The following is a 20,091-nucleotide window of genomic DNA, read 5'->3' on the forward strand; positions in this document are numbered from 1 at the left end:
ATGTGTTTGGAGCAAGCTACTTAAAATTATAACAGTATTCTCCAAGTCTTAGAATAATTTGTCATCCATTTAGAGTCCTGCAATAAATGGTGAAAAACCACTAATAATGCTTCTAATAATCACTAATAATCAGCAATTTGCTGATATACATAGCCCAAGTTCAGCTTCGCATATAATATCCATTTGTCTGTCTCAGTCACTCCTGAGACTTCACTGCACTTGTCCAAATGTAACTATCTTGTTTAGATTTCCTCTGGAAATAAAGCTCTTGGATGGGGGAAAATGGTCATTTCATCAGTTCCAGCAAGGGAGCTGATTGCACTTCCCACGTACAATTTTGTGCCACAGCCAGTTATTTTTCACACTTGCTACATCCTGAAGTAAGAGATTATTTTGTGTTTGGCACAGGACATCTGCAGAGCTCTTCCAGAATAAGAGACAGCCACCAAGACAAAATGAGAAGAAAGTGTTTTAAGAGTGAGTGTGTGTGTGTGTGTGTGTACATGAATATGAATGTGGGCACTGGGACGTTTGGCATGGCTGTGCCACTGATGGCACAGAACTGTGGAGTCCAGGTTATTCCAGTCCACTTACAAGCACATCAGCTTCCAGTAATTATCTTTGATCGCAAAAGTTAGGCCATGGATACTAGTGAGGAGAACGCCCAAGTCACCCCCGTACCAGCTCCTTACAGGTTGCTGTGAACGAGTGTTTTAAGGTCACTTAAAGGATCACCAGCAAAAGTATTTGCTAAAGCAGATTTATTATAGAAGTGAAAGCATGACAAAGCATGTCGGCAAGATTCGCTGTACTTACTAGATGGTTAAAGCATAGGGAAAAAGCAAAAAAAATCTCAAGCCAATTTAAAACTACCTATGTGAAGGCTAGTAAGCGGCAGGGGAGGGTGGGTAAGAGGGGAGGTGGTAATGCCTTAAGTTTTAACTTTCATATTTTCCAGATTCTGTATTGCTTTACTATATAGCTCTGAACTTCATATAAAGTGTTAACAAGCTCTCTTCACAGTGTAGTTAGACAAAACTATTTATTTCCAGCCTGAGAATCAAGGACATTCTTGCAGCTTCAGGGCCAAAAGAAGGAAAATTGAAGACAGCAAACCAGGAGGATGGGACTTCATAACCTGAAGCTGTAATCGGACAGTTAATCCTAATATGTAAATGGACCAAAACGTATAAAAGTGTGAAGACTGATGACTGGTCATCCATCTTGGGTGTGGCATTGGCCAAGCTCTTGTACTGCCTAAGGTGTATCCTTGAAGGCCATTTAATAAATACCCACTTTATTCTTCAACTCTCTCTAGCCTCTGTTCCAGGGGGCTTCTTTAGGCATCTGTGCGAGGATGGGGGTGGGGGTGTGGAAAGGAGTGGGAAGAGAAGAGGATAGGAAGTAGTAAGGTTAAAAAGAAATGTGCAATCCCCTTGTGTTGGGTCACAAGGTTCAGAGTATATCCCCATGTTAAACTGGGCCCAGACCAGGCCTACAGTTTATGCCAAACACCCAGCAGTACTTAACCTTAGTATCACTTAAACCTAATAGCACTTAAACTTAAAACACCTAAACTTAAAATACTTAAACTTAACAGAACTTAACCTTAACATCACTTTAACTTAACTTCACTTAAACTTAACAGAAATTAAACTTAACAGAATTTAATGTTAGTAGAATTTAAATTTAACAGACCCTAACCTTAACAAAACCTAATCTTAACAGACCTTAAAACTAACAGAACTTTAAATTAACAGAATTTATATGTATCACCTAAATTTAACAGAGCTTAACCTTAACAGATCTTAAATTTAACAGAACTTGAAATCAACAGAACTAACATATAACATCACTTAAATTTAACAGAACTTAACCTTAACAGAACTTAACAGACTTTAAAATCAACAAACCTTAAACCTAACATAATTTAAACTTAACAGAACCTAACCTCACTTAAACTTAATAGCACTTAACAGAAATGAAATTTAACAGCACTTAAACCTAACAGCACTTAACAGAACCTAAACTTAACAACACTTAACAGTATTTAACACTTAATGGCACTCAATAGATAATCTAACTTAAATTACTTAGCAATGGATATAATTTACTATAGAAATAGAATAGAACATAGAATTTATAAAACTTACAGGCTTAATTCTAAAATACTAAGCTGGAACAACCTTCCTTGTGTATTTGCTCCAGCATTTTCACACTTGCATGCACACAAATACAGTCTGTTCAAGATACACCTGTGAAAAAATCCCTTTGAATTCAGTGTAGTAGTCACTTTTCATGCCTTTGCATCTTTTCAGTGAGGTCAAGGTTGAACCTTGAGGAGTGGGGTATGAGCTCAGAAATCATCATTGTTGTTTGGAGCTTGTCCTCCAAATTTGGCAAGCTTGAGTGTTCTCTGGCTCTGAGAGGCCCCACTCAGAGGGAGGTGCTGATCATAGACCCTGTGGTCCAGCCCCTGAGCAGAACTCCAAGAGTCTCACTTTAGACCACTGTTTATAATGTCACAGGAGAGTGGGCTTTAGTCATAGGAGTTTTCCATCCTGACCTCAATTGAGGCCAGTTACTTTCTTAAAAAGCTCAATAACAAAAATGTTTTCCCACTTGTTTTTTCGTTATTTTTTTTCTTTCTTTCTCTTTTCTTATTTTTTTTTTCCCCCCCAGGAAGAAAAATAAGTTTCTGTCCTAGGTTAAGACGGAAGTGAGTTTTTTGGGAGGTTGTGGTCAAACCAATCAGTGCTTGGATTTGAATTTTGGCACCTGGTTTGGCCACTGAAGGTATGGACGGCCTCTGAGAACCCAGGGGGTTAAAAGCAAGAACTCCCAGGAGAACTCCCTTGGTCCCGGTCAGAGCTCCCCTGCCCAGCTGGGGCTGGCTGGGGAGGGAAGCCATGCGGCCGGGTGAGGTAGGCTGGAGCCTTGGGCAGAAGAGTGGGGTGAAGGCCTGGCAAGATGGAAGGAGCCCTGAGGAGCCCTGAGAGGCATCAGGTCCCCCCATCTCATACTCTCCGGGAGAGAGAGAGCGAGCCAGTGCCTGTGCTGCCGTGAAATTCGATATCATGGACTGGCAGTACGGCCGGCCAGAAGTTGGAGCCTGCTTTGCTCTGTTCCTGATCACATCTCACAGAAGCCACTAGAGAAAGTGTATTTTCATGGAGGCACTGGCATTGTGCCAGAGTCAAACCATGACAGTTTCCAAGGCTGTTGGTCAAAAAACTGGAGCTCATTAGACAGCAGTAGTTCCTGGGAACTGACATATTGGCAGTCTGGTCACCTCTTGTCTCTGTGCCTATAATCAAGAATGTATCATGCTCCAATTTTAAGTTGATGGAAATTCTTGACCAGGTTACCTAAATAATGGGATTTTTAAAGATTGCTTTGAACATGATAAAACAATATTATAGGTGAGGATGTCTGTGCGACAGCAGTACATGTCTAGCTAGTATACACACTCTAACATATAGAACTATATTCAACAGTAAGAATAATACAACATAAATCACAAAAATTACAATAAAGTGCAACATTGTGTCTAGAATTCTTGTTGCAGCTGATGACCACCCAAACCAAATGTCCCACTAGTGATGCTCTCCAATTTTCATCACTCTTTCCAAGACCATTTCTATGTTATGTATCTTTTCTGTACTTGGGTTTCTGTGTCCATTGCTCTGGGTGCATTCCAGTAGTCGACACAGATCATCTTGCTGCAGTGATTTTTTTCACTAGTGCACAATTCATCTCAAAGGGGATAGGCAGTAAATCTCAACAGTATGTATAGGTAAAGTGTAGTAATTCCTGTGTTGTGACAGGAGCTGGATAGTTAAAGTCACATCCCCTGATAGTGGATGCTTATTTCTATAAGACTAATGAGCATTTGTCAGATGACAGTCCAGCCTATATAGTTACAAAGGCATATTTGACATTTCTGTGGTGGAAAAGATGTTCATGTGGAAAAAGTGTTTAGTCAGAGAAATTTTTGATGTACTCAAAAAGTCATGTGTTCAACTGGATGAGTGAATATTTGCCTTCAAGGAGGTGAATAAATTGCAGGCAGTACCTAAAAGTACAAAACGGCATGGGTTTTCTTCATAGAACAGTTTCTTGCCAATATGGTGCAGAGACTCCCTCCTTATACTCAGTTTACACAGAGTGTTTCCAGTTTTTGCACATTTTGCAAGTCAAGATATTTGCATTTGGGCAGATGTGGAGTTGTTCCAGCATAACTAGTTACCACCAGTTTATCTGACAGAGGAACAAGGCTGCTGGGTCCAATATTAAATGAAGTGGCCAGCTGCTAAAATTTAAAAAACACCTGTATGAATGCCTGTCTTCAGACTGCTGTAATTCTGGTCCTTCTCTTCCTGGCATCCTGCAACAACGCCTTTGGGACCTGTGGAGCCAAATGAAGGGTTTGCAGGGGCTGCTGTGGAGGGCCTATGAGTGTCTCGGGGACCTGGAGATGGAGAAGAAGGAGTGGGAAACTGAAGCAGTGCCTGGCGGGGCTCAAGAGGGAGCAGCAAGGGCAGGAATGCCAGGGTAACAGCCAACAGTATTTGGGTGGGCTCCATGGAGTTTGCGCTGTTGGAATTTTAGATGGAGCTGTAGCAGAGCAGGTGCAAGTCTACAGTTGAGGCAGATGAAAAGCGGTGGCTGTAGGTAGAGGAGCAGTGGTGGTGGGAGCGTGGTGGGGCCAAAGGCTGGTAGTGGGTGCTGAGGGAGCAGCTGAAAGTCATGAAGACCTGCCTGATCTTAATGAACAAGCATCTGTGGGTTCATGTGGACCATGTGGCCAAGCTCTGGGTCTGGGAAATATTCCAGAAAACTCTCCTGGAAGAGCAGAAAGAGTAGCACTTCCACAAGACAGGTGCTCAAGAGGAATATCCCTGTGTTCTGCTGCCAGTGGTTCCAAAGGAATCAGACTGGCAGCAGGGGCTGTGGCACCTGCCCTTCACCCTCCAGGAGCCCGGGGCACTGGTGCTGAAGTGGCCCAAAGGTGTCCCACATGTGTTGGGAGTGCAGCCCAGATCTTCACTACAACTTCAGCTTCAATGTCTTCCCACCCAGAGCTTACCAAAGAAAATATTCCAGAAGATTCATCTGCTCCTCCAGGCAACCCTGGACTGCTATGCCTCTTCACCTAAGGCCATATGGGAAATTTTTTCCTCCAGTTTCCTGGAAATCTACAACAAACCTCAGTGGGATACGATGCTGGGAAAGGGAGATTGTGGAATGTGGCTGGAAATCTAGCAGACTGGCCTGGGAAGCAACAAGCTCCATGTGCACTACATCATCTGGATGTCCATGATGCAGAGAAGGTGCTGGATCTGCTGCAATGCACATGTGCTGGGCTTAACAACCACTTACCCCACAGCTGCTCCGTGTGCCAGTTGTGTGTCCCTGGGGAGCACTGTGCACCTGATATATCCCCCACAACTGCTCCCTGACTCTGGTGTACCTGACAGGGTCAGAGAGCTTTGACAATACAGCATCTGGTGGGAAGTGACTCCAGGAAACTCAACCCATAAACTCTTAGGCCCATCACTGCTGCCTTCTAAAAAAAAAAAAACCAAAAAAAACCCCCACAAAAACAAAAGGCACATTCCACACTGGAACAGCAAACTTATGGGGCTTCTACACTACACCCTATGGCTCAGATTTTGATATGGACTTGGTGATTGCTGGAAATAGGAAAAGAAGAGAGAGAGGGAGAGGGACAGAAGAATAGAGGGACAAATACAGTCTATAAGCTGTTTCTAAGCATTGGGGGTAATCTCTAATTCTATACAATGTGCAAACCTCCTACTAAAATGAAAAAGAGAATGACTAACATCAAAAAGACAAGCAAAAGGTGCAACATTTTGTTAAAAATCCTTGCTGCTATTGGCAATGACTCAAATAAAATGTCCCACCAGTGGTGTTCCTCGTCTATCTTCACTTGTTCCATCACTCAGTGGCTGCCTTTCACATTGTGATGAACAGAACCAGACTTCTTTTCTTTGTCTTGTGCTTGCTTCAACAGCTGTCTCAGGTTGTAATGTGGCAGCTTCTTTACCAACATGAGATTCATGCCAACAGGAACAGGTTGTTAGGCTGGGAACAGGACATAGACGGATTTCAGCAAATGGTGAGAGGTAACTGGAGGTCAATAATTACAACTGTGACCCTTAATTTGAACTAATTTATGAACATAAATGTTAGATTAATTACTTGCATCTACAATAAGGTTGTCTACAAGTACAAAATAACAAGAAGTTCTCATTCAGGACGAATTCTCATCCATTCCATCAGAACACACTCTATCCTCCAGGGGATAGAATGTACCTCCCCTGTGATTTAATCCTGGCACAATGATTGGGCATATGACATATTCCAAAGGATTGCCTATTACTAAAACAAAAACTGTGACTTTAATGTTAGTGAGGTCTAAAGTGAAATTGACTAGTTGCCACCAACAGTGGAACTTCCTTCCAAATTTAGCTGGGTTATTCCAGTTCACCTTTTGAATTTCAGAGGACAAATTGCTTTGAACTCCTTTATAATTGCTGCCACAATAAATTGCACCCACAGCTGACAAACATTTATGGTGTAAAATGTACTATGAGTACCAAACTGCTTAGCATAAATGAAACTGTCTCTCCTCTGTGGGTTGAGCTTATTCATGCTTGTTCATGTGTGAAGGAAATTTGGTTCATGGTGACAGTAATAACACCTGCAAGAAGGATAAGCTGTCCTTCAATGCTTAACCTAATCTTCAGTAGGGATGTGCTGACATCATTCCTAGGAAGAGACAATACTAGCCTCAGCCAGGTTTGTTTAACAGCTTGGACTAATGACACAAGTCCTTTTCCCCACTCAGAATATGATTTGTCTCTTTAAACCCAGTTGAATTGAGTAGTAAAGATCTCTGGTCCATCAGGGCCAGTTTGGCCTTGACATCCCACATTTGGAATCTTGTCTTCTACTCCACAAAGTGCTTCCTCCACTGTTGTTCCTCACCTTTTCTGGGGCTCAGGGTGATTTCCTACAATTAGAGTTGTCATCCATAAGCAGGATGCTCTCTGAATTTGAGTTACCAGTTCCGCAAAACACCAGAGTGGTGATTAAAGGCACAGTATTGGCATTCAGTTTTCTGTAATAAACCTGTAAGCCACAACTGTCAGTTGGTTTTTTCACCAGCCAAACCAAACAGGAGAGTTAGAAGGGGAGTGTGACTGAGTGGTAGTACATCATTTCTCCAAATCTATTTCCACCCTGTAAGTGTCCAAGCACCTGCTGTTTTTGTGCCTCTTACTTTGGCAATAATGGGTACTCAGCTGTTAGTGGCACCAGGTCAGCCAGAACTTCAGAAATCCCAGCTTGCTTCACAGCAAACATCCAGGACATCAGCAATCATTGTATCAGAGAATACAGGCACTGCATGGAGCAAGCACACTGCAGTCTGAATTTCTTTTGGGGTTGGGGTTAATGTTTGAACCAAAGTACCATGTTTGCCATCAAGCAAACACCAGGTTCTATAGTTCAGACCACTGAAACACAAATGTATATTGTGATCTGTTATTGCAAAGCAAGTAGTCAGCATATTTCTCACACAGGAGCAGTAAATTAAGCTTAGCACTTGGCATGTAACACTTGCTGTGTTTACTTTGATGTTTTTAACTCTTTGCCATCTGGGTCATAGACTCAGCTTTTTGACATCTCACTGTGTTAATATGGAATGTAGAGCTCCTGTTTCTATTAGAAATGTTGTTAATTGTTAAGGAGAACCAATTGTAATCTGAATGTTTGAGCCATTATTATGTAGTCTTTGATAGATTTCCACTTGCTAGATTTCAATATCATTTGGTTTGTGGACATAATGCTCTGACAAAACAATCACCTGAATTGGAATCTGTACAATGCTAGGCGAATTGGGAACTTGCTTAAGCATCATCTCTACCTTTTCTTCCAGTTTTGGGGTGTTTTCTTCCTTTTTTCCTTCAATGGCTCTGCAGCTGCTCAAATTTCAATGACAGTTATAATTCAGCTGCTTTCCTCCCCTCTATTTCCTCTTCAGATCTTGTTTCTTTCTACTATGGTTATCCAAATTCCTCAATAATTATCTTTCCTTACATTCTGACAAAGCAAGAAGAGTCCTAAAATGATCATTCTCAGTCATGAGTTTGTCAGCTTGTATTCTCAACTTATCTCCTGTCTCTCTCTCAGAAACCAAATAGTAATGGTAATGTCTTTAATAGCTCATTTACTGTCAGTTTTATTTTTGGTGAGTCACCTTATATGTTTCCAACTGCTGTTCCCTTGTTCACTTATTAACGATAGCAAGAAGTAACTTCCCAGCTGCTGATTAACAACACCATCCTGTGAGGCCATAGGAATGATAATTCTCTCAGGTCACTGTGGAGTTCTAATTCCTGTGTCATCCTGTTCATCCCACCTATGGCAAGGGAGTGCAAATTTCCTTTTCCCCAGGCACTGTACTACCTTCTGAAGAACAGCAGCAGATAATTAATCCATCATTCCTGAGAAACTCCCTTCTGCAAACCTTCCACACACAACACATTCTGTTGGACACTAGGACCTTGCGCACCTGTTTGGGAGGTCCACCTCCCTGCTGCATTTCCAATTTCCTGACTGCTGTTGCAGCCAACTAGCTCCTGGACTATCCCCCCCACCACATAAAATGTTTTCCGTGATCCCCTTTTCTACTTCTCTGCGTGGTTAATGCTCTCCTCAAGTAGTGTTGTAGTTGTATCACAAAGTGTTTTATCACATCCATCAAACCTCCAACCATGAGAAAGATCATATTTCGATTGGCAACCAGTGACACAGCTGAGGGTTGTCCCAGAGCTAACCATCTGTCATTCATCAGTTGCAAACCTGCTGCCTCCTGTGCACTCTCCATCACGTGATCCATAGCTGGGGTCTCTATCCTTACCTGGGTCATCCCTCTCTAAAGGATCCAAATCTCCTGCCCAAGCAGACAGCCCTCTGAGCTAAGGACCACAGTTCTCTCTGGTCACCATTAAAAACACTCCTGTTCCTCTCAGCCCTCTGCCTCAGACAATCTGATTCAATCAATTTCATCACTTTCCAAGCACATTCAGTTTCAGATTCCTGTGAGAGTCTGCTATCCTTTTCCTGGAACTTTGCTATCTTGGACACTATAAAGAACACAATTTCAGTAACAATTGTCTGGTCCTGACCATCACTAAAGGTTTCTAAATCCTGGCATTCACCCCATGAGATTTTCTCTCTCACACACACACATCCTGAAGCTCTGCCTGAAGCCTGCTAATATGGCTACATTCAACAGTGAGGAATGTCTCTGCTGCAGCCTGCTCTCCTTTCCATGATCATGCTCAGCACTGAGCAGCCCCTTCGCTTGAATGTTGACATACCTGTATTTTTGGGTGGTGGTTAAAGCTGCTTCCAAAAGTGCAGCCAAAATGCTTAATCTTTCTCCTTCCATAACTTTTGGTCACTTAACACTACATTTATCTGTTTAAATTCAGCCTCAGGGTTATACCAATTTCCATTTGCTCATTCTCTCAACTTTAGCAAAACCAGAAGCAGTCAAACACTGACATTTCCTGGACTGTCTTGGCTTACAGCTGCTCTGATTTCTCCTGGCTGTTAACAGCCACTTTCCAGCACTTGCTACCTGGAAATCATGGGTGGAGTGGTAATATCCCAAAGGGACCCCTTCAACAACAGCATAGAGTCTGTGATGGCCCACCCTTAAGGGGAAGGAAGCTCCTAAAATTTGTAACTTACCATATGAAAAGTATATCAAAAGTCAAAGGGTCTAGAAACAATTAGAAAGTTCTATTAGGAAGTTACACACCTGGCATGGAAATTGGTATGGTAGTCCCTGACCTACTACATAAGCACACTACAGTGATTTTTAGATAAAGGCATAAGGTGAAAGGGAAGAGAGAAAGAGGGAGGGATGAATTAAAATGAGCAAAAGAGAAAGGAAAAAAAACCAAGGACCTTTCCAGCCTTGGTTCCAGCGCTGATCCAGCTGATGGGATGTCGATCCTGATCTCAGCACCGATCCAGCTGATGGGATGTTGATCCTGGTTTCAGAGCCAATGCAGCTGTCTTGGTCTAGTTGATGAGATGTCCAGGGTTCTGAGGATGTTGCCTGGGCATTTATAGGCAGGTTTCCCCACCCCAAAGATGGGTTTCTCACTTTCCATGTAAATTAGTTCTCATGCGCAGTCCGTTCTTTCAGACCTTTCTGGAAATGGGTTGGAGGGCTCTGGGGGTCTTTGGGGCTCTTAATCCCACCCTATAGTCCATGCCCCCTCCCTGCCACTCATTCCTGCGTTTGCGCTGTGCTGTGTTGTGGTTGTTTGTAACAGAAAAATGCCCTATCTCTGCTTGGCCCCCCTTCTGCAGCCAAAACCTGATCTTTCTCATGGCCGTGTTAATAACAACAATCCTTGGTTATTCCCAACAATTCTTGTCTGTTATTTCCAACTGACCTTGGTTTCCACCACAGCCATCTGGTTATCGGTGTTTGAGATACACATATTACCCCCTTATCTTCAGGGAATCGAGAACTCAAAAAGATCTCACTTTGAACCCTTGTTTAGAGGGTCCCAAAAGAGCGGGCTTTAGTTATGGAGTTTTATACCCTGGCCACAACTCAAGTTTCTTTGAAAGTTCAGTAACAGAAATATAATTCTGCTTAAGCTGTTATTCAGGCAAGAAAAATTAGTTTCCAAGGTTGTTTGTTAAAAAACAGGTCCCCCTTAGACACCTGTTAGTTCCTGGGAACAGACAGTGTTTCTGATAAGCTCAAGAGAGGCTTAGTCAAGCTGCAGTTTGTCAAGGCCAAAGTTTAATGAGCACTTCTCAGAGTGCAGCCACAGGAGGGGGAGAGAGATGCATCACCACAGTCCATCCCATAACTACAGCTTCTCTGCATCTCTATAGACAATCTATATGGGCACAAAAACACTATGGAAAAAGGGATCTAGAAAGCACATTAACACAGCTTAATTTAAGGGATTTTCCTTCCTGTTACATCCACTGTGTCCGTGTGTCCAAGAACCTAGGTTATTGGATAAAAACCAACTTTAAGGTCATGATACTTAATTAAAATGATCTTTTTAAACATTCAATTTATGACTCAGGCATACAGCAACTTTATGTGGTAAGTGCTGACACAAAGATAACTTTGGCTTAAGAGACTATAAAATGTCCTAGTTTTGGTTCACAGAAAAAAAATAAGTAACAATATAATGTTCTATGACTTATTTCTAAGTTAATTATTTCCTTTCACATAACAATGAGGTGAAAAATCCACAGTCCTGTAATGTCCTAATTTTTTTAAAACTTCTCAGCTGAATGACAATAAATAATTTCCAGCCTTGTGACACACAGTAATCTGAAACAAGGTCTCAAATTTCATAAGACTGCTGAGCTATCTTCACATACAAATAGGTGCAGCACAAGTAAAGGTGTTCCTGGAACAGGTGTTATTGACAAAGTCAGTGCAGACACCCAGAGGTAGTAGCATACATTTTCAAAATAATTGACATCCTACTGATGCTTTGATGTAAATGTATGATGACAGAATGACCACAGACCATTCTTCAACACACTACAATTCACCCACTGCAGATTGAAGAATTTGTCCTTCTACCAATACTGCAGAAGATGCCTTTCCTGGTTTTCACATTGTTTTGTTAATATGTTAATATGCCCCCTCCCCCCCCCCAAAAATCATCAAAACCCCCAAAACTGCTAAAAATAAGTGCAACAGTATTCTTGAACTTGTGCAGTACTGCAGTTTTCATTTCAATTAACATGTTTCACACCAGAAATCAAAGCAATCTTTCTGGCTTGTATTCTTAATAAAATGCCATCCTATTTTATCAGCTGCTGGCATTATGAAGGCAAATGTTTTTTGTTACCTAAAATTACTTTAAACATAAATAAAACAAGGGAAGGGAATATGACTGCTGTGAATTACTGTGGATCATAGGGAACACAAATGCTCATATACACCTGGTGCTTTGTCTGCTGCATCACTTCCCAACTTTAGCTTATAGGCTGTTTATATTTCCTTTGTAAGGACTTTTGTCTGAGGCAGACCAAAGCCAAGGGGAATCCTGCTATCATCTCCAAAGGTTTTTGAATGAAATCTGATTTCAGTCAAGTGAAAGTAATTTGACAGCAGATACCATATTACAAAAGGATAAAATACCCATGCACTGACTTCAGTTTAACTGTGCAGCATCTGAGTGGAAAGATTTGTTTGGTGTTGAACAGTGCAAGATTGATTTTCACTTGCTGCCTTCCAAATAGCAAATTCAAATTCCTCCTCTTGTAGGATATGCAGAATCATGTCCTCTCAAAAGGAGCACAGTATAATCTCAACAATTCTGCATTTTCCTGACTGCTGGAACAGCATGGCTATCATCTGCTGCGCAATGTGAGAAGCAGAGGGGAGGGGAGCATTATTTTTGCTGGACAGAGGGTTTTCAATTTTATCCATCACTTCACTGTTCTTTGGGACAGCACAACCTGTGGGTAGATGGATTCACTGCTTTTCTGTGTTTTTCACAGGTGTGTATCCAGAAGATATTTCAAACTTCAAACTTTGTGTGAGCAAAATCACTTTTTAAAAACTTAAAATGCAGCAAAAGCTTCAAGCAGTGCCTGAAGCCTTCTGGTCTTCTAACCACAAGCAAAATCAGCAAGCCACAAAACACAAACCCATGATAAATCATGTTTTACTTACTCCAGTACTCTGAAATACAGAAGGTATGCTTAAATGATTATTCCTAGTAATTTAAATCCTATGAAAAACTTTCATTTGTTTCTACTTGTGAGGGAATAATTTTTGTGAGCAAAAGTCCAAGATGTAACAGAACACAGGCAGATAGCCTGTTTTCCACCACACAAAGATTTAAGGTTAACTAAAATCAAACATTTCCTTTGAATAATATTTCCCCTAAATATTTAGAGACACAAACTTGAGAAGAGAAAGAATAAAGCTGTTTTAGACAGTAGTGTGAGGATGAAGAATAAATTTTTCTATTTCTAGCAAGTCATTTTGCCTATGTGTAAGCATGAACATATACTTTTGTGAACATTTACTCAGGAGAAGCAAACCAGCTACATTGTATAAGTTAGACAGCTGAAAAGTTATTTGAACATTCCTGGGGTTGTTTTTGAAAACATGTTTATCTACTCCATTTCTCTCTCCCTCTTTCTTCACCAAAAAAAGCCAAACAAAAAACAAAAACCCAACCCCAAAAAAACGCAAACAAACGAACAAAAAAACCAACCAAACAAAAAATCCCAAAAAAAACCAAAAAAAAAAAAAACCCCAAACCCTGCAAAAAGCACACACACACACACACAAAAAAAGACCAAAAAAAACCTACAACAACAGCAACAACAACAACAACAACAAACAAAAAAACCCCCAAGAAAACAAAAAACAATACCAGAAACCAAACTAAAACAAAATTTTTAAAACTCCACATGCTTTGTCTGAGTTCAAGGCTTTTGCTGATGCCATCTCTGAGCAGCTTTCTCCAGTGGCTGTGCAGACTCTGGTAATGACATGGTCTCTCTAACAGGCTGCCCCAGTCACTTGACACTTTGCTGGGAGGCAGAAGCACCTGGGACATGTTCTGGAACTTTCTTTCACTGAACTTTCTTCCACAGGTAAAGCTTGCCACCTCCATTGTTAAAATACAAAGTTCACTTCTTTCAGGTCTTTTGAGACAAGATGGGAATACTGACCCCCCACCAAGACTTCAAGGGTGAAGCAATTTCTTGTAGGAGGCACAAGGCTGACAAAGCTGCTCTCATATGAACAGTAAGTGGGAGATATTTTGTCCAAATGGAAATAAATAGCAAAGGGATTTCTTTGGTTTGTACGCACAAAACCACCACAAAAAAAAAAAAAAAAAAAAAAAAAAAGGAAATCAGCACACATGTATGATATCTGTCAGCACCAGATTTTGTTGTCATTTATTCAAGTTGGATGATTATTGCTTTTATCATGCTGATGGAGTTCAGGGGCAGCTGCCAGGCCTTAATCCAGGTTCACAAATTGTACCATGTGGCCTCTGAGCACACAAATGTTACACCCCTAAGATGGCATTTGATTTTTCACTCTCTGCTCTTCTAGTGTAAATTAGAACAGTTTTTCACATCTACTCTTCACCTTCTTCACCTGGATAAAGAGCTGTTTAAGGTGTAGCACAGAGCATCTCACTGAGTGCAAGGCAGTGTTCACTCCATCATTTGCTGTCCTGCAGGCACATAGCCTTCACAGCTCTGTCTTAATCTTTCCACATGTACATTACCACATCCTGAAGAAACCTCTGCCAAGCCCCAGAATTTTTAAGTGCCTGCTTTTTCACTTTAGGAATAGTTGGAAAGGAACCATGAGGAGCAGGCTCTTCTTTCAAAGATGCCCAATATACAGACAGTGTTCAAGATTTTGAGCTGATGTCATTGTTTACTTCACCATCATTTCCTGTGCACATTCTGCCACCTGAAATGCCTGCACAGGTGCCAAGTTTTCCCAGCTGTGCAGATCTGCCTTGTTAGCACCTTTCACTTCAGGGTGAGGAACCAAAGGTTTGACTCACCTGAAGGGCAGTTCTGTACTGTGGTGGTTGACCTTGGCACCCACCAAGAAGCTCCATCTCTCCCCCTACTCAGTGAGACAGGGTGAATAAAATATTAATGAAAATTCATGGATCTCTGAGACTGTGACAATTTAATAAAGCAAAGCAAAGGTAGCACATGAAAGCAAAGGACAACAAAAAATATTTATTCTCTACTTCCCATCATCATGTGATAGTCAGCTGCTTTCTGGGAAGCAGGGCCTCAGAACATGTAATGCTTGTTCCATAAGACAAACCTTTTAAAAATTAATGTGGCCCCCAGCTCCTCCTTTCTCTTGGTTTTTATTGCTGAGCAATAAGTGACACAGTATGGACTATATCTTAGGTCAGCTTAATCAGGTGTCCTGGTGATGTCCTATTCCAACCCTTTGCCCACCCCCAGCCTAAGAGCCTCAGGGTGGGTGGACTAAAGGTGGTGCTGTTCAAACACAGCTTGGCAGCAGCTTAAACCAGGTGGGTTACCAGCACCATTCCCCTAGAAAAGCACAGCACCATGAGCACAGCTATCAGGAAATCTAACCCCATCCCATCCATCTAACCCCATCCCCTGAACCTACAGGACCTTCTGACCAGCAGGTTTGGTTTTGTCCATTTGTCCATTTTGTTCATTTGCCCATTAGCAATTACATAATTTTCTTTATCTAGAAACCATTGCAGCTGTCACAGAGCAGGACACTCAACACTGGTTTTACTCAAATTCTGTAACTAACCCAGGACAAGGTGCACACAAGTGAGTTACCTTGCTGGTTTTTCACAATTGCCCAGCGGTGTCAGGTGTACCTGGGGTGTGGGGGACCAAAAGGTCCTGAAAAGGGTGGTGAATCACATGGCTAAAAAGTCAGTGAAAGAACTTAGGATTTTGAGGCATGACAACATATATGAGGTCATGATGCATCCTACACAAGGAGTTTTAAAAGCTCTTTTCTGTCCCAGAGCTATAAATGTGTTGCCCCAAAAAATGCTCTTTCACCTGGTGTACAAGAGACCAATGTACACAGGGAGTCAAGGTATTTGATTTATTCCTGTGCAGAAGGAAGGGCTAGGTGGCAAATCCCCAAAGCCAGCTCCAGCACCAACTTTTCACTATTTATTCATTTTTAGCAAACAGAGGCATTAATGTTCATTGCAATCAATGACAGCCACCTTTGAAGTCGGAGAATGGGGAAAATGTCTTGTAGAGTTGTTTTGGTTTTGCTGTTAACGTGGTAAATGGGATGAGGTCTGTTTTATGCTGATGATTTTAGGATATTGTATAGAGACCCGGGTATTCAGAAAAAGTGTAAATTTGGAACCGTTATGGTGATGCTGTGTATGCAGGTGGAGGAGAAAGAGGCAAGAGATTGTATCTTGCACAGAGAATACAAAAGGATACAGATCAAAACAATGAACACATAGGAAATGAGAATTTTAGTCCCATTGTGGGCTGGACTCAGGGACATACTCAGCCACTAATACCAGGCACTTGTAAGACAAACAGTGGGGACAGAAGGCCGGCCAGTTTTTGCATATGCCCCTTTTACAGCTTCATATTTGTTGGACTGAAAATGTTCTGTTTGTTCATACTGAGAGAATCCTGAAGGAATATATCAGGTTTTGGAAGCTGTTGTACTGACTCATAATCCTAACTGGGTGAGGACACGCAGTCTATATTGAACACATGTTACTGTGGAAGAGATTGGTGTTAAAGAAGGTGAAAGAAAAGGGATGTGCAGGAGGTTTGGGGTCTGAAAGGTACACACACACGTACACACACACACGGCCTAAATCTATGTGCTGTTTATAGGCAGGAAGGATGTTTTAGAAAATGTAAATGCTATGATGCTGTAGAAATTTTTACAAGTACAGGGGGCTTGGAAAAAAATCAGGGAATGCCCAGCAGATCCCCTAGTTACAGTAAAACCAGTGAATGGAACAGTAGATTTTTGATTGACAGCAGAGCCATACATTCAGAAAAAAAACATCTGCAAGGGTTTGCTAAGTTACAGCAGTGATTGTTAGAACAATGGGAAAAAAAGATTTACAGACATTCTTACAACTCATGGAGAGTGAATTATTAGAGATACTAAAGTGACTCACAGGTTTCTGTATGCCAGAATGTCCTTTCCCTTTGTTAAGACAAAATTTATAATGCAAATTAAATGCTCAAATAACTTGTTTTTGAAAAATCTGTAACAGTGCACATCTCACAAGAAAAGGCATGAAAGATCCAAATCTGTCTGCTAATAAGCCAGACCTCACAGGATCCTGAGCATGATGTCCTTGATGTGATATTGAATGTTGCCTAGGTGAATTTAATGTCAGTAAAGTTCTCAGGAGTATGGGCTGGTAGATGATTTAAGATAAATAAACCAAGTAAGCATGGACAAATACTTATTTGACTGTTTCAGACTTAAAAGTTGCTTTCTTTTGTACTTTGGTGGATGAGCAGAGAGAACTTCTTGTGTTTGAGGTGGAAAAAATCCAAAAAGATAATGTGCAGCTATGCTGGACAGTAGCACCACAGAGATTATTTTAAAAAAACACAAAAAAAATCAAATAAAACCCAAAACAAGTTCTATTCTACTTAGTAATATATTTGAAACAGATTTGGAACAATAGTAAGGTAACATTAGAAGTGTAATTGTATTGCAATATGTGGATGAAAGAAGATCAATTGGCAGAAACACTGTGATGTTAAAAAAAAAATCAGAAGTTTGGTGGACATCTTTGTTTTGGGAGCAATGGGTTAAAAGCAGAAGACTATCACAGAGGATTGTAAATCATTCAAGTGACTTTGCACCTGGGAATAATCTTTGATAACCCAGTGTGAACAACAGCCAATGATCCCCTGGCGTGGGCTGAGCATAACAGCATTTGTGTGTGAGCCTCTCCCCAAAGCTTGCTTTGGGAATCCCTCAGCTAAGCCAGAAAAACAGAAATAAACTTACTATTTGTGTTTTAGCCATGGGTTTGTGGTTGTCCTTACTCCCTGTGCCAACTCATATGCTGTGAATCAATAAGGTCTCACGAAAATGATGGAAGAACAAACTCAGATGTCATGACAGCAGTATCAAAAGACATACTATAGAAGCAAAGATGCAATTCCATGCAGCTATAATAACAAAGAAAGCCCCTATGGGAGAGGTGGGGAAGGGGAATAACTTCAGGGGAAATTGGTTTCTCTGATTTTCCTAAAAGTGGATACTATAAGTTAATTTATACTTTTTCAGGATGGTCAGAGGAATTTCCTTGCAACACCAGAAAAGCCAGGGAGGTTGTTGAAATTTTACTGTGAGAAATAATTCCTAGATGTGGAATTCCAGAAGGTCTCTTCTCTTCTCTTCTCTTCTCTTCTCTTCTCTTCTCTTCTCTTCTCTTCTCTTCTCTTCTCTTCTCTTCTCTTCTCTTCTTCAAAAGGCCTTATTTCACCACAGAGGTGCAGGGACTGTGTAAACTCTTTCAATTTAAGTGGTATTTGCACACCCCTTGGAGACCACAATCTAGTGGAAAGGGAAATGGATGAATCATACTATCAGGAGAAATTGCAAAACTGTGTCAAGAAACCCACATGAAGGAGGAAGATGTATTTCCTATTGCTTTAATACGAATTTGAATCATCCCATGTCCTTGGCAAGGATGAGGCCATTTGAAATTCTGAATGACAGATTGTGTCCAGTCAACACTGTGGCAATGAAAGGTGATCAAATACATGTCAAAGGTGATGATATATTGAGAAATTATTTGTTGTCACTCTTGTGGGTTTCATCCTCTCTGTATAGGTATCTTAACCAGCAGCCATCTGCAGCTTTCAACCGGGAAAGGCACAAGTTTGAAAGATGGAACCTTATAAGAAAAGTGAGAAGCTCCTTATGTATTCTTATTGAAGACATATAATGCTGCAGAAGTAGAGGGAATTAATGACTGAATTCATTACACTCAGGTAAAAAATATCCAAACAAGATAAGTGGATTTCACAATAACATTAACTACAAGATGTAAAACTAAAACTGACTGAAAATCTTAAATGAATAGTACTTGGGCTGAAGGAAGTATTGGGAGCATTTAGATTGTCCACAGAGACTTATATTACTATTAATAGGCATTTATCAGTGCAAATTTTTTTTTCTTGCTGAATAGATCTGGAAATTCTAGAATTTAATGTGTTTATAATACATTGTTGTTGCCTCAAGGTAACACAGAGAAATCTGCTTCTACAACTTATCCAATCATTTGAGGCAATGCACAGCTCTAGCAGTGTTAAACACTCAGTTTCAGGCACCTCTGAAAATGGCCCTCTGAAAGGGTGACACTTGTTATGATTTTACTGAAATTTGGTACTGGTTGACATCCTGGTTCCCTGATCTGAATTTATGGGTCACGAAATTTTTATCTTTGTTGCTTAAAGAATTGGTGGTGTTTGTTTGCATCTATGCAGTTATCCAATGTATCTATTTATGTTACTTGGGGGTATTGGAATCAGAAGGGTGAGACTAGTCTAAGAAATTGATTAGATGAATCTCAAAGAGGAATCATTGGAAAATGTGGAATATGAAAAAAAATTTCTTAAGAAAGAATATTCTTCATGTTTGATCTCAATGTACTTTCAAGTCTAATCAATAAGAAAAGAGATTTAATCTGTGGAACAGAAAGCAGCCAATAAAGCTCTAAGTGTTGGCCAGGTGCTGGAAAGGCAGGTTACTTGTTGGCAGAATTGCCTCGTTAAGGTCTTGACAGCCTTCAGTGACCTGAGACACAGGGAAGGTTAGCAAAGCGTGGGAAAAAGGATGTACAACTGATGGTGGACATAAATAATGAAGAATTTTTGGGCATAAGGACATTTGGCAGAACCCCCAAGACAAGAAACAAACTGTTGAAGCCAACGCTGTGGTGAATCAGCTCTGGTGGGGTAAGAGGCCGCTCCAGCAGGGGCAGACCATGGCCACCCACTCAGGAAACCATTGACTGAAAAGACTGAGCATGCAGATTAATTATCATGAGAAGTGAGAGGATCATTAACCAACTGCAGACAGAATACTAATTATGAAGAGAACTTGGTAGCTTGTAGTGAATGAACACTAATTCCTATGTTTACTAAAATATATAAATACATTAAAGAGTTGAAATTAAAAGTTCTGGTACCTATCATGCTAGCTTTGTGAATATTCCACTGAACACCCCCTTTCTGCACAGAACTTTAAATAAGAGCATGGATCGCCCTCTTGAACACTGGGTACAAGAACCTATTTTGAAACAGCAAAGGGATGACAATCATGCGTGGAAGTACAAGATGGTCAATGCATGCAAATGGGACTGTCTAGAGATGCAGTGGAGAAGCTTCCATGATGCAATAAAAATTATCTCTTTGGACCATCCTCCACCTTCGCTTCCTTACCATCCTTGATTTTCTCTCTCTTATGAAGCTGTGAGTGCC

At 40.9% G+C, this 20,091-nt stretch overlaps 1 long non-coding RNA gene across 1 annotated transcript; it reads right to left on the bottom strand.

Annotated features, from left to right (window-relative positions):
* Positions 1–3,465: 3,465 nt before the first annotated feature.
* Positions 3,466–10,655, bottom strand: LOC120502299. Its single transcript, XR_005627501.1, has 2 exons — positions 10,009–10,655; positions 3,466–6,108 (listed from the first exon to the last, which is right to left on the bottom strand). It is a non-coding gene; the product is annotated as an uncharacterized LOC120502299 (long non-coding RNA).
* Positions 10,656–20,091: the final 9,436 nt, after the last annotated feature.

Source organism: Passer montanus, unplaced genomic scaffold (genome assembly GCF_014805655.1).
Source record: "Passer montanus isolate IOZ18808 unplaced genomic scaffold, ASM1480565v1 scaffold218, whole genome shotgun sequence".
Lineage (NCBI taxonomy): Eukaryota > Metazoa > Chordata > Aves > Passeriformes > Passeridae > Passer > Passer montanus.